The following is a 17,286-nucleotide window of genomic DNA, read 5'->3' as shown; positions in this document are numbered from 1 at the left end:
AAGTATATACTCATACTTAGGAACATTCCACTCACTTGCAAATCCTTGCACACGCATCACATGTACGTGTATACAACGCCACCACAATCGAGCAAGAACCACCTATATCGCACATAGGCACAAAACAATAATTCTCAGGAAGAGAATCCGACACGCACATCCCTTAACCGAGGGATCTCACCTTGCTCGTCAAACACGTCCATTATCTCTAAATGAGATTCACCACATTACCACCTCGGTGATAATTTAAATCTAAAACCATAAGTACAATTTATTCCAAATCGTACTTTTACCACAATCGACCAACGTAAGTCTCAACGGTAGCTCTGAATCCATACGAGCATCGTCCAATATTAATACACTAGAACGTCTTCATGCGAGGGTTCAAACTCCCCCACTTAGAACTCCATTCCATAACCACATCACGATACCTTGTTCCAACCTTGAGCACACGAAGGACTTTAGCCAATCGTTAAACACTTCGAACGAAGAGTTTACAACAAATTACACAAACTTTAATCTTGCAATCCTCCGATTGCTCTAGCTTGTCACATTTCCACCTGGTCACTCATGTACCTAAAGGTTTCTCTCCGGTACCCTAAGTACGATGTAACCGCAACACCATCGGAGTCGAATACCACGCTAGTAGGTATGAAAGAGGCACCTAACATCGCGTCACGTAGACTCCATTACCAACACACATCGAGATCAAACACTCGATCTTTAGGGTTTTATCCACCCGTCGAACCTCGTGGTTCATCAACTGCAACACGAAAGCAAACACGCGCTTAACGACCGAACACCAAAGCTCATACCCATGGCTTGGTAGAAACATTTCCCAACACTAAGGAATACTTGGTTGCACCAAGTCTTACGCCCTTCGTCCGTCAATCAAAACGTCACCATAGGGTAATTCCATTAGGAACGTCACCCATAACAGTAACATGCACAACACAATGCATTCAACAAGCCGAGCTCATCGGCACATAATAAATAATCAAAGGACATATTTATTAAAAACGAAAAGTACCTTAACGTCTTCTCTCCACGCCCGTCCCCGCTAACTCGGGACACTCCGACTTACGATGTCCTTCTTCTTGGCAATTGAAGCACACCGTGCCATCACCCTTTGGCACCGAACATTCCCAAGACTTGTGACCCCTCACGCCACAATTGTAACACCTAGATGCACTAGAATCCGATATACTCGTCCGTATACCACCCGTGCTCGCATTTGCTCCCTTAGTTTTCTTACTTGGAGCACCATACGAAACAAACCTTTTCTTACATGAAGGTTCACCCACTTTTGATCGCGAATACGATTTGAAACCCCTAGCCACCGCGAATAACTCCGCAAATGACTTCGCTTGACTCCAGCTAATTTTATTTTGCAAGTCATCATTCAGAGTTCGATAGAAATCTTCCATCAACATATGATCATTCTCAAAATACTTCGGGCAAAAACGAGCCTTCACCATGAAGGTCGTCTTGAGAGTATTCAAGTCCATAGACCCTTGTCGCAAATTTCGCAACTCATCACGCAATTTTGCCAAATCGTCTTGCATCCGGAACTCCTCGAAGAATTCCTTCTTAAAATCATCCCACGATAACCCCATAAACGCTTCACCACCAACAATATCAATCTTACCATCCAACCAATCCTTCGCCCTACCCCGCAACAAACTAGTAGCGAGTCTTGTCCTCTTCTCGGGAGGGCATTCAATAGTGCAAAAACACCCTTCGACATCCGAGATCCAAGTTGTGCTTACCAAAGGATCCGGTTTCTCGTCATACATCGGGGGTTTAGTCCTCATGAAGCTCTTAAGACAACGCTCCATTTCACTACTACTCCGAAATTCCGAATACTTCCTATCCATTTCTTCTCGAAACACACCCATTTGCTCCGCCACGGCGGCCGCAACTCTAGGGTTAAACTCATCGTCATTCGTCTCGATCTCGTTTCACGTCGTCATTCTAAAGAATGCAAAACGATTAGTCCACGAACGTATAAATCAACACGCACAACACCGTTTCATCTTGCTAAACACTCGTTGTACATCACTTATTAGACACGATTTGCACCCGTAATAAGGTTTGCAAGTCCTTATTACGCACACACGCCGTATCAACTCGTTAGTACAACGACCGCCTCGCTCGATTATATAAACCAACATAACAAAAAAATTCTACGCGATATAAACACACGCAAGAATTATGTCACAACACAAGCCACAATTCTAGTTAGTTTACCTATACGTTAAGGCACTAACCAAGTTCCCATTCCGACCCGTTCACCTATAAGTCCCGCAATAAATAAGCACACACACAAATGTCTAAGTCTAGGCACCTATCTCAAGTCGCCTAAATCCCTTAGACCATGCTCTGATACCACTTGTAATGACCCAACCCGTCGTTTTGGCCCAAAATTTTTTTCCCTTAACTTACATCAATATTATTAACATTTAGGTCCCATTTATATTTTTGAAACGATTCCCTTACAATAATAAGTTTAGACAACTTTAAAACGTTTAATACATAAGTTTAAATATTCAAACTGCATACATGACCCGACTAGTTTAATATTCAACAAAACCGAGCATGGTGATTGGGGATACGCTACCCAATCCTAATCGAGTCCAAAAGCAAGATCTTCTAAAGCAACCTAGCCAAGATCTCAAATCCCCACGCTTACCCGAGCCGCCATCAAGCAAACCTATAAAAATATCAACAACGAGAGGTTAAGCTAACGCTTAGTGAGTGAGAATATACTACATACATATATATGCATAAAATGAACACGCCACACAAATAATCATATAGCACATACCGGAGCATCTAAGTATAAAGGCAAGCTAAACTAAGCATACCGTACGATCGCTATACAACAAGCTAGTAACAACACAATATAAGTACACCAACGACGATGTGTACGACGCCAATAAGCTACACCCGGAGGGTTAGCTACAACACAACAATACATCAATATATATGTATATAACAAAGTGTAAACCGCCCATTGGTTAATCCTTTAACCCAAACCAAAAGTCAATTAACAAAATGAAGATTGGCCGAACTACACGAGCCTTAGTAAATCCGCATCCACACGAGACTACTATCTTCAATATCAACAACACATCGAGGTTGGCCGAACTACAAGAGCCTTAGTGAATCTGCATCCACACGAGATCACTACCTCAATAAGATGACCGAGCTACACGCGTCATCGTGAATCCGCATCCACACGTGATTCACTTCCCAAATCACAACCCACGGTCATGGGGTTATAAAATCCACCACATCGGGGTTATCCACATCACAATTCAACACCAACCCTTCGCCATTTGGGTTATATAATACACATCACAAGCATATGTGATAACGTACACACGAAGTGTGCACTTCACCAAAGGTGGTCAACCAAAACGCACAACCGTGCTAATTGGACCTATACGCAAGTCCATCAAATCCACCTATATGTGAAGTGAGCTCTATAACCGAGAGCCACTTCCCCCGACCCGCACCCATCCTACACATACATATGCACATACGATATTAACACTCACATTGTCGTCTTGAAGAATGCAACCGAACAAATCCGCAACACGTCAATGGAATGTACCTATTCCACTAACACAATACAAACAACACAATTAGGGTGGACTTACAAACCAACCCAATTGACACTTAGTGCAAATTCGACCCAAAAGCGCTTCCAAGCATAAACCGCGCCCAAACTAACCACTAATCACTAACACAAGTGAAAATGGTTCTAATACACCGATTAAATCCAATCATAGGTGTTAAACACCTATCTTGCCCTAAATGACACTTAAACCCTAATTTTGACCCATTTCAAAATTAGTCAACCAAATACACTCAAAATGGTTCCAACACTTCCACAATCACTAAACCTGGTGATTAAACCCAATTCCAAGTCCTAATCATGGCCAAATCGGTTTCCAACCCAAATCCCGCCTTCATCACTTATAAACTCGTATCTTGGTGTTAACCTTCCATTAACAACTAATGGGGTTTCATTATGAACTCACAATCAAAAATCCCTAAAATATGAACATGAACACAAAAACGAATTTCAAAGTTAGAGCTTACCACTAGTATCACCTTGTAGCTAAGAACGAGGAGAACAAAGTTGCCTCTTACGCTTTTGATCGAATCCCGCTTCCTCCTTTCCAAAATCCCTCTTGAATGATTTGAAGTATTTAAGTTTTGAGAGAGAATGAAGAAGAAAAGGAAAAAGAAATAAAGAAAATGAGATGAGTGGATGAGATTTAAGTTCTCAAATCTGGCACACACGCGAAATAACCGAAATGCCCGTAAAACCCTTAAAACTACGAAATCCGGAACCAGTCCCCCAGATTTGCCGCGCCGCGGCTCTCTTTCCTCGCGCCGCGACCTTGGTCGTGGTCTGGTGTCTTGTTTGCGTGCCTCCTGATCCTGATTCTAGTTAAATGCCGCGCCGCGGCTCCCACTGTTGCGCCGCGACCTTATGTGGGTTTTTGTCCATTTTCGCGCACTTGAACTCCAACACACAAACGCGTCTCGAACCCTTCATACACTAGACGTACATACACGATACACCTATATATATTCTTTTCATATATATATATATATATATATATATATATATATATATATATATATATATATATATATATATATATAATCATTAAACGTCGTACGAATAAACGGGTCTTACAATGTCTTTAGTTTAACCAGCAAAGTTTTATTCAGCCGATAAAGCTAGTTCAACCAGCAAGATGAACTTTAGCACAACCAGCAAATGACGCTATTTTCTTTCTAAAAGGCCAACTTGCTGATACGATTCAAAGTTTAACATATGCTTTCAATAAACCGGCCAAGTCACGTGCTTAACACGTGCGTGGCTGTTCTAGAATGTTAGCTGTCCAAGGAAGATTCTCATCTATCATTGACTGCTTTTTATCATGGGAGGAGCACTACCAAATGGCAGGCTTTTTGCAGATTATATCCTGTATTCTTATTGGCTAATTTGTAATTGTTTGTCCTTTTTGTCTCCTTTTCCTTTTTATGTTTTTGTCTTATCTAGAAAGTAGCTGTGAAGCTTCTCCTATAAATAGAGAGCTCTTGTAATTGTAAAACTTAGTTGATGAATGAATGAAAGTTTGATAGAGCTTATCTATTTACAAAATCTCTGTGCCTTTACGAATCTTTGATTCCGGTAGCTAAGAATGGTTTCTTTATTAGTGTTTGTGGCATTACTTTATCAAACATTGTGATGAAATCCAAATCTTCATATCTGATATTATAGTTGTGGTGGAATCTTTATTAGCTGTAGTTGAAGGTTTGGAGTGTTTCTAGATCTCTAATTGTGGTGGTATCTTTATCAATTTGGGGTTTAGATTCTTTTATCCTTTGTGTTCTTATTTCAGAATTTTATACTCTGTTTTGGGGCTGTTACTGTTACAAATTGGGGGTTTTGTGTTCAGTTCTGTTGGGTGAAGAAATCTTGTTCTAAATTGTGTTTTTAAAGTCATAATTACGCATCACTCTGTCTTTCTCAATCCATTTACTTCTAACTTTCATTTTCGCCGCTCATCATCAGCAAGAATTCTATGCTCCGCTTCTAGTTCCCAAGAGTTATTTTCCTCACTTAATTCTTTGATTTCCACATCGAGTTTCCAAGCGTCTTAATATAATCAACTGTGGCACAATGCATGTGTTTTGCAAACCCTAAGAGGGTTTGGACGCTATAATATAATCAGCTGTAGCACAATGCATGTGTTTTGCAAAGATGATGTTTGAATTCATTGTTGTTATTTGATAACGCAATAATATAATAATTAAATTTATAGGTGTAAAATATCATATTATTTAATAAAATTAAAAAGTAAAATTATCAAAATAGTCATTCTTTTATTCAAAGATTTTAATTTTTGGAAGCTTAATAAGTACATTTAGAGAAAGAATTTGATGAATATGAAAAATCAATAATCATGTTTTGTTATAGCAGGAGAGTTGTTACACTTTTTTAATTTATCGTTTTGAAACTCTTAAATGGTAGTTAATTGATTTTTAAATATACATTGTCAAACATTATTAAATTATTATTTATAATTTCACACGTAATAATCAAAAGATTAACCTTGAAACGTAAATATAATCACCCAAAATACCCTAACATGATAACATAATAGATAGATGCATGGATAAACTATACACTTTTAATATGGGAAGTGATATGTACACAACTCATTTTTGTTATGTACACAACCATGGTACTTTACAGTGTTGTACAGTACAACACTGTAAAGTACCATGGTTGTGTACATAACAAAAGTGAGTTGTGTACATATCATCACCCTTTTAATATAAAGGGATTTGCTAACATGTACCATATGGTACATGTTAAAAGCCATTTATTAACTCAAAACTTTCCTTCTAAAGAATAAATAATATTAAATACACATTTTATTTTGACATTTTTCAACTTTATTGAATACAATTTAATTTATATAAGGAAAGAATGATAGGGGGTTATTTGATCCCTTGCATTTGATATTGTGTACACTGATGCCATTCAACTTGTTATGCACTTAGAATTTGGACCGAAGTTTTGTCATGGATTACAAGCAATACGTATGCAATGGGATTACAATCCATATTTATCAAGTCATATGGCTTTCATTCTACTTTGCAATTGTTTTGTAAGTTTCATGGGTCAAAATGCCCACAGTCATTTTGTTTCCTCAGAGTGTGGTTCGGGTTTCCTGCCCGAAGGCGCGTGTGTGTGTGCAAATGATGACTAGGCTTCGGTCCGGACTGATGCAAGCTTGCCTTTCAAAAAAAAAAAAAAAAATGCCCACAGTCATTATTTGTTTCATGGGTATTGAAAGCTCTTTTATCATTGTAAAAGTTTTTGGTATCCTTCATTAATTTAATGAAGGTAACTTTATTTATAATAAATTTTCCTTTTTTGCCGAAAAAAAAGAAAACAATTAACATCATAAATGCATTTTATCATGTGACATGGTGACACATTGTAGCAAAATCCTAATATAAAACACAAAACTACAATTAGTTTACTAAAAATAAAATATATCTGTAAATGAATAAGATTTTCTATATTTAGGCTATTTAAAGATGAATTTTATTTTACTCAAACGTACTCATCCAATTTGACGTATTTTATCTCAGACTACTTTTAGCCTTTTCCCTTGCCATTCCAATTTCCAAAGGATATTGGATTTTGAATCTGAGATTTTTGGTATCACGACTCCAATCAATCGACGACTATCCTGTGGTGGTTTAAATCAACAACATAATATAAGGTAAAATTAAACATTTATGACTTGATTAAGTATGACTTTTTTTTCCCATTACGTCCAATATTGGTGTAAGTTTAATGAGAAATTAAAAGGAGGAATCAAATCAAGTAAAAGATGGAGTGATTCCTTATCTCTTAAGGCAGGCAGGGGGCACAAACCAATTGATGCATAGATTAGCTTTTAATTTGCATGGACCAATTCTTTTGTAGCTTGTGAATCAAGAACTTAGGTGACATCATGGATGAAGATAAGAATTAGCCTAAGCCAAGTATAACACTTGCTCACGATTGCACCACATAGGGTATTTAGTGGATGAGAATGGCACCCAACTATACGCATAAAGTGAACCATGGGTCCGATACATTTTGGCTAGTTTGGACTAGTCATGATCCAGTTGAACATATTATGATTCTTTCTTAACATCAATTTTAATAATTACTTTATTTTTATTTTTTTATAAATTTGCACAAAAAGAAATGATCCGTACCCATCTCTCTTTTGCCATAAACAATCAATTTAATTTTTTAGACATTTTTATCCTTAGGTTGAAAAAAGTAGGGTGTGGTTACGCAATTTAAAAAGATAAAAACGTCCAGATAATTAATTCGGTAGTGTATGACAAAAGAAATGTAATATACGAGTGACCTTTTCATAAAAATTATACCTCTATTAACGGAAAAGGCTAAAAACCTCAAAAACGGACCTTTTTATAATATCCTATTTTTTTTTTCTTGTATACTTAACATTAGGGGGATGATTCTCACACACTGTTTTTTGATCCTCACACACCCTTTTACCCTATTATTAGGGAGGAGTTCAAGTAAATTGGTGTGTGAGGATCAAAAAACAGTGTGTGAGAATCATCCCCCTTAACATTATCATATCCATAATATTTTAAGAGATTACTATGATTTTGATGAAGTTCTCGAGTTTTATATATTTTCAGTTTTTTGCCAAAAAAAAAAAAGGAAAACGCCCAAATTTCGGGTGAGATGCTGCAGATGCAGCAGAATCTTACTTCCTGGTGCAGGTATCTTTAGCGGCGAGGATCGCCGCAAAAGAAACCTGACAGTTTAGCCTGTCAGATACACTTACTCGCCGCAATTAATCGCCGCATTTGCTTTGCCGGGAAATCTTGGCGCTACCATTTCGTCGCAAAAGGATCTCCGCAATAAATAATTTTCCTTTTCTTTTTCTTAATAAAATGTGGGTCCCACTTTCCTTCGCCGAAAATCTCGACGCAAAAGACTTAAGACGGCGAACCTACGGTGACTAAGTATAATGCCGGCGAGACCTCGCCGTAAATGGCCTACTGCGGCGAAGTACCCGATTTAAACCGGCAAGTTTCCTCGCCACAAAAGAGGGATTTTTTTATAGTGTTAAAAGAGAAAAATAATTCTTTTTTTTTTTTTGAATTTGTATTTATAATCCATCTATGTAAATAAAAAAAATCTATACATCAAGTTTGCTTAAAGATCACAATGAGAAACAATTGATGCAGAATCACATCACATGGTCACAGTGTGTAGGCCAAATACCAAATCAGCGATAGATTTACCCAAAATTACGCGTACACTTGTTTGTGTTTGTTGAGACTTGAGATGAAACGACCCCCACAACAAAATCAAAATGGGACCCTTCACTTTTATCAAATTACCCTTATTATTATAAAATTTTTGACTTTTGAATTCAACATGATCGTTCCAACATAATGAGCCGTTTACTTCAAATCTTTATAAGGTTCTGTCGATAGATGTACCAAAATTTTGCGACATATATGCTTTTGGGTTCGAAATTCATGGTTGCGTATATGTTACAAGAACTTAAATTGAACGAGAAGTATAAAATTATAAAAACTTTTGAATTAAATGATTTTGTTACACGTAAACAAATACACCGCATGTAGTTTCTATTATTTATTTTTCAAATTGTTAATAAACAAAAGTTATAAATTACAAAATTTATGTTAAGTTATGCATTAAATGAAAATGTTCATATATCAATCAAATGTGTACATGATAAACGCATAATAAAAATTTAATGTTAGAAGTGACTATAAAATTTTCCCAGATGGCTTTGATTATAATCGTTAATTTACATCAATATTCACATTTAACTAATATATGCTTGGTTTAAATAATTAGGTTAATAATAATGATGATGAGAATTTATATAATATATTCACTTCCAATATAATATGAATTTTGCTATCGATAACTCTTAGAGCTGTCGTCTGTGTGTTTTAAAATGTTATACTGAGCAGTTATTTACCGTCCTGGAAACGATACTTTTTAAAGTTTTTAAGTATGGTATGTACATTAACGACATCCTTTAGGGCCGTCATTAGCAAAATTCATATAATATTAATGTTCAATATCAATACGAAGTATAAACTAAAAATAAAAGAGTTAAATCGATTGTGCAATTAAAGAGAAGTAATTAAGATTAGTGATGGAGAAAAAAAAAGGAAGAGTGGTAAATAAGTTAATGAAGAGATATAATGTATTATACTTTTATGAATTTAATAATAGTTGTAGTATCATGTACTCCGTACTTTTAAAACTGAGACTCGTCATATGAAACTTGAACTTATTGTATTGTTAAACTCATTCTCGTCAATTTAAGGAGTAACAATGAATTATTTACTCGTGGGCAAACGTTAATTATGGGCCTATGGCGATCAAAATTAAGGCAAAGTTATGTTACCGGCATCAACTTCATATTTGGCTTTTGGATTCCTTAATCTTGGTTCGAAACACGTAAAAGGATGTTTTCATTTGCTTTTATTAATTGTTTACACTAGTCAAGCTGCAAGATCATGTCATCTTACTAGCATTTTTGTAATTTTTGAGTTCTGTAGATGAAAAGATACCTTCCCTTTTTTTCTAGCAGAAGCTAAGCGCTTGAGAAGCGCGCTACGGCATCAGCAGTTGAAGAAGTTGACGGCCGGATTCAAGGTTCAAGCCCTTCTTTGTCTATTTTCTTGATCTCGAGTCAAGCTGGGGCGTCCAAGTTATTATTTTTATTTTTTATTTTAGTTTTTTTAAAGTCCGCAATCATCATTAATTATTTTAAAACAAAGCAACCATCATTAATGACAATCATTTTCATTGCTTTATTAATCGAATCAACAGTAATCGTCGATTTATTAGCTATTTGACTGTCGTTTGAACCCAAATTAAACTTTTGACAAGTTTAAAACCCATGAAAATTTAATTATACCATTTTCATGACATCTCACACTTTTTTTAACCTACTTATTGGCGGAGGTCCATTCAGAAGCAATACTTCTATCCATAGTACATTGAGAGAGAGGACAATCTCTACTCTTGAGATGTTTCACTCTGGGTGGAGAAATGACTTTTCTTTATTCTACCAGTGAAATGACCCGTGGAATCACGAGTTTGTTTAAACGAAACAATTTAGTGATATATTTTAGGTATTAAGTGAATTTAAACGCTAAAGTCATTTAATTTAATGACCCAACAGATTCCGACTACAAAATTTCTCGTTGTTTTTACAAACACATTGATGTACTTAACTTGGTCAGAATAAATGAACTATATTTATTCTCTCACCATCATCTTGTAATTTTCATCACAGTTACTATTTTCCTTTTCATAAAAGCCTACATAGAACCTTTTATTGAGACGTATATTTCGCATACATATATAACTTAATTAATCTCGTAAAGAGAACTCATATTTGAATTTGAATAATAATATAATAATAATTAATGAGAGTGAAATTTTTTTCCCGAAAAACATGAAATAAATAAATAAGTAGATTTATTTAATTTAATTAGTCATTAATTTTTTGATTTGTTCAAAAACTTCAATAAGTTAGTAGTGTGTGAGAGAGAAAATGAGGGGGGAGAGAGAGTTTGTGGGGAATATCAACAGTACGAGCACAAATAGAGATTCAGAACACTACAACGAGAGACTTCAAGATCGGTTAACTAGATTATTCGGGATCCATCTCACTTCTTTCATGTTTTTCAACTTTGTCGACGATTGGAACGTCCCAAAACTATGGAAGAATTTCAAAGAATTTGGTGACTTAAAGATATCTATATGGCGGGGAAAAAACTAAGAAACGGGAAGCGGTTTGCATTCGCAAGATTTGGAAATGTTGGTGATGTAGATAGGCTCCTATCATCTCTAAGCAACATCTCATTCGATGGTAATCCAATAAGGATATTAAAAGCAATGGAGAGGAAAGATGGACACAAAGCATATGTTGGTGCAAATGCACATGGAAGGTATTCCAGGAACATATTCAATATGGGGGTCAACAATGGTGCATTCAGGGATGTACGTAATTATAAGGACGTTACCGGTAATTCAAGGGTAGATCTCAGGGATTTACTTAACAACAAAAATGACCTGAGGGAAACAATCTCCAAGATTAGAGAGAAGAACTGCTTCAAGCAACATCAAAAAGTGGTCATCTCTAATAGGGAGTGCAACGGTCACCTACTAAAAAGAACACTGGTCGGAGTAATTAGAGATTGGAGAAATATTCCCAAAGTAATTGAGTTATGTAAAGCTGTCTGTTTAAAGAACTATGAGGTGAAATATCTTGGGGGTGTAGAAATGGTCTTCGTGTTTGGATCCACAGTCGAAGCTGAGAATACTTTGAAGAATAAAGACCATATTTTCCACAAATGGTGTGAAAATATCCGTTGGATAGGATCTTCCAATCTAAACCCTTCATATCTGACTTGGCTAGATATTAGAGGTGTTAATGTGTTATACTGGAATGAAACAACCTTTAAAAACATTGCTAAGTCATGGGGTGAAGTTGTGGATACAGAAAACTGCAAAATCGTCAGTGGGCATCAAAATTTAATTTTTGGTAAAGTTCTAAATCTCAAAAAAGTAAATGGTGCCATCGGAGATTATGTCGACGTCAAATTGGGTCATACATGGGTTAAAATAAAGGTCTCTGAATGTCTCATCCCTCCTGTACAACTTGAAGAGGAAGATGAGGATTCCTTAAATTATAGTTCGGATCCAACAGGTGAAGAGGATAGTGAATTCATAGATGATACGTTTGATAATATGGATGATGGGGTTGAAGGGTCCGAGGAAGAAGAATTTGAATCGGATGATGATGAATTTCCCTTGCCGTATTGCTAGCGGAATCCGACTAGAGGCAACGGAAAGGTTGACGATATCGATGATGACCGGTTTCATCATGTTGTAGAAGACGAAGAATCGGAATGCTTAGGGATTAGGAACCTTTTCCAAGAAAACATTAATGAGTATTCTGCAGAGCAACAATGCAGCAGTGTGAATTCCAACAATGATAACGGTTACCCAAGGCAGAGTCCAACTCATCTTAAAAGTCATGTGAGCCCAACACAATTTAAAAGTCATGTGAGCCCAATCACAAAAAGCCCATCAGTAGTCAAAGACTCACCTATGGGCATATCTCCATTAGACCCAGATGATTACAACCCAATTAACACCTCTACTCATGTGGTCAGTCCATTAAATAAAAATCAATTGGGTAACAACATTGAGCAGATGGGTCGGGATATGGTACAGAACCTACAACCGTCAATCCAAAAAACTTCGCGCAAATCAACACAATTCATAGGTAAACAGAATATTGCTAACAAAGCGAAGAAGACGATCTATGGTACTCAAAGGATGAGAGAGTGTTGTTGGTCGAATATTCGGAAGTGGAAGTCATCCTCGAGAATGTTAAACATCAAATCTGCAGCAAGGAAAAACCTTCCTGAAAGTCAACCGTTGAAATCAAAGTGCACATACTACGCAGGTAATGGGACTAGTTCATCTTCAACAAATTCCATTGGCTCAGTCGGTAGGACTTCAATTAATGAGAAAGGGAATTCGTACAATGGAAATATAAGCAAGGAAGTAAGGGAATTTGGTACAAATTTGGGGCTGAGATGGAAGAAGAAAGTAATACCTGCTCAGTAAACCCTTTCAATCTCTTATGTATAATTATGAAGATATTATCTCTCAATATTAGGGGTTTCAGGATTAGGACCAAATTTGACAAAGTCCGGGTGGTTAAGAAGCTTCTGTTTAGTGTGAAGCCTTCATTCATGGCTTTACAAGAAACAAAGCTCAACACTGTAACCAGATACTGGATTGAAAACTTGTGGGGTTCCAGTGATTGTGAGTTTTTACAAAAAGAAAAGGTAGGTAAGTCAGGTGGACAGCTTTTGACATGGGACACTACGGTATTTGAAGCAGAAAGTATTATCGAGTTCGATTGTGTCATAGGAATTAAAGGTAAATGGAAAAGTTCAGGTTGTTGTGTCAATATGGTTAATATATACGGGTCTCACGAAGGTCACAAAAAATAGAAACTTTGGGACGACCTTAAAAACTTAATCCTTCTCAATGATGAAGAATGGGTGTTTTGCAGAGATTTCAATGCAGTGCGCGACCAATCCGAAAGATTTAACTGTGAGTTTGTAGAATATGGGGCAAAACGATTTAATGATTTCATTGCAGATTTGAGATTAATTGAAATTTCATTCGGTGGGAGAAACTTCACGAGGGTTAGTGACGACGGGCTTAAATTTAGTAAACTTGATAGGTTCCTAGTTACTGATAAATTCTACCATCTATGGAAAGATCTATCTGTGGTTGCACTTGATAGAGACTCATCAGACCACTGTCCAATTTTGCTAAGTGACGAAGAAAGGAACTTTGTGTAGTGACCCGAACTTTTCCATGTTTATATATATATATAATGAAATTGTTATTTACATGATTAAGTGTTTCCAACATGTTAAGCAATCAAACTTGTTAAGACGTGATTAATTGAAATAGGTTTCATATAGACAATTGACCACCCAAGTTGACCGGTGATTCACGAACGTTAAAACTTGTAAAAACTATATGATGACATATATATGGATATATATATAGTTAACATGATATTATGATAAGTAATTATCTTATTAGGTATTTTAACAATGAGTTATATACATAAAAATGAGACAATTGAATTAAGAAACTCGAAAACGATATATATAACGATTATCGTTATATCAACGTCTTACTAAATACATATGAATCATTTTAAGATATTGATACACTATATTTAAACATGATAAATGATAAGTAAACATATCATTAAATGTATTAACAATGAACTACATATGTAAAAAACATGACTACTAACTTAATGATTTCGAAACGAGACATATATGTAACGATTATCGTTGTAACAATATTTAACTGTATATAAATCATATTAAGGTATATTAATATATTATATTATCATGATAATATAATAATTTAACATCTTATTTGATATAATAAACAATGGGTTAACAACATTTAACAAGGTCGTTAACCTAAAGGTTTCAAAACAACACTTACATGTAACGACTAACGATGACTTAACGACTCAGTTAAAATGTATATACATGTAGTTTTTTAATATGTATTCATACACTTTTGAAAGAGTTCAAGACACTTATCAAAGTAATACTATTTAACAAAAATTCTTACAATTACATCCTCATTCATTTTCATCAACAATTCTACTCGTATGCACTCGTATTCGTAGTCGTACAATACACAGCTTCTAAATGTATTTACTATTGGTATATACACTCCAATGATCAGCTCTTAGTAGCCCATGTGAGTCACCTAACCATGTGGGAACCATCATTTAACTTCTATCATGAAATATCTCACAAAATAACAAACTAATGGAGCCTATATGATAAGTCATAATTCACGTGAAGATGAGTGTACACAAACACATTCATTTTGCAACTTACATGCATCAAACTACTCTCTATCAAGTGTTCTTCCATTGTTATAAGTGTTCTTCATCATCTTTACCAAAATCTAGCTCAATCTAGTTCATAAATCCATACATAAACCAAGTTATAAAACAACTACTCAAGAACACACCAACAACACTTTCAAGTTTGCTAGCTTACTTCCAATCTTGCAAATCCACTTTGAGTGATCATCCAACCTCAAGAAATCTTTATTATTTACAGTAATATATCTTTCTAATATAAGGTAATACTCATATTCAAACTTTGATTCAATTTCTATAACTTTAACAATCTTATTTCGAGTGGAAATCTTACTTGAACTTGTTTTCGTGTCATGATTTTGCTTCAAGAACTTTCAAGCCATCCAAGGAACCTTTGAAGCTAGATCTATTTTTCTCATTTCCAGTAGGTTTATCCACAAAAACTGAGGTAGTAATGATGTTCATAACATCATTCGATTCGTATATATAAAACTACCTTATTCGAAGGTTTAAACTTGTAATCACTAGAACATAGTTTAGTTAATTCTAAACTTGTTCGCAAACAAAAGTTAATCCTTCTAACTTGACTTTTAAAATCAACTAGACACATGTTCTATATCTATATGATATGCTAACTTAATAATTTAAAACCTGAAAACATGAAAAACACCGTAAAACCGGATTTATGCCGTCGTAGTAACACCGCGGGCTGTTTTGGGTTAGTTAATTAAAAACTATGATAAACTTTGATTTAAAAGTTGTTCTTCTGGGAAAATGATTTTTCTTATGAACATGAAACTATATCCAAAAATTATAGTTAAACTCAAAGTGGAAGTATGTTTTCCAAAATGGTCATCTAGACGTCGTTCTTTCGACTAAAATGACTACCTTTACAAAAATAACTTGTAATCTATATTTCTGACTATAAACTTATACTTTTTATATTTAGATTCATAAACTTAAGTTCAATATGAAACAATAGCAACTTGAATCACTCAAAACGGATTTAAAACGAAGAAGTTATGGGTAAAACAAGATTGGATATTTTTTCTTGTTGTAGCTACGTGAAAATTGGTAACAAATCTATATTAATCATATCCTAGCTAATTCATACTGTATTATACATGTATTCTAATATATTATGTAATCTTGGGATACCATAGACACGAATACAATGTTTTGACATATCATATCGACCCATCTATATATATATTTCGGAACAACCATAGACACTCTATATGCAGTAATGTTGGAGTTAGCTACCAGGGTTGAGGTTGATTCTAAAATATTATATATACTTTGAGTTGTGATCTAGCCTGAGGCTTGTATACACAAGGTCGTGGATTGATTCGAGATAATATATATTGCTTTATTTCTGTACATCTAACTGTGGACAACTAGTTGTAGGTTACTAACGAGGACAGCTGACTTAATAAACTTAAAACATTATAATGTATTAAAAATGTTGTAACTATATTTTGAACATACTTTGATATATATATGTACATATTTGTTATAGGTTCGTGAATCGACCAGTGGCCAAGTCTTACTTCCCGACGAAGTAAAAATCTGTGAAAGTGAGTTATAGTCCCACTTTTAAAATCTAATATTTTGGGATGAGTATACATGTAGTTTTGAAAATGATTTACAAAATAGACACAAGTATTGAAACTACATTCTATGTTTAATCGTTATACCGGATATCGCCCTTGTTGAACTTGGTAACCTAAGAATTAGTGTTTATTATAATTGCCACCAATTGACGCGAATCCTAAAGATAGATCTATGGGCCATTGACAAGCCCCAGTCAGAGAATTTGAACTGCTTTAGTACTTCGATATTTATATATGGGGATATTCTAGATGCATTTGTTAATGTCGGTTACCAGGTGTTCAACCATATGAATGATTTTTATGCAGATTGCATGTTATTGAAAGATGAAATCTTGTGGTCTATTATTACAATTTGATATATAGGTTAAACCTATAACTCACCAATATTTTTGTTGACGTTTAAAGCATGTTTATTCTCAGGTGATTATTAAGAGCTTCCGCTGTTGCATGCTAATATATGGACAAGATTTGGTGTCAGCATGCTTGTATAATATTGTTTAAAACTACATTCGAGATTTACTTTGTTGTAACATATTAATATTGTAAACCAATATGTATTGGTAGTGTGTAAGTGTGATATTTTT

The sequence above is a fragment of the Rutidosis leptorrhynchoides genome, chromosome 1, assembly GCF_046630445.1.
Source record: "Rutidosis leptorrhynchoides isolate AG116_Rl617_1_P2 chromosome 1, CSIRO_AGI_Rlap_v1, whole genome shotgun sequence".
NCBI lineage: Eukaryota > Viridiplantae > Streptophyta > Magnoliopsida > Asterales > Asteraceae > Rutidosis > Rutidosis leptorrhynchoides.
This window is presented reverse-complemented; position numbering follows the sequence as displayed.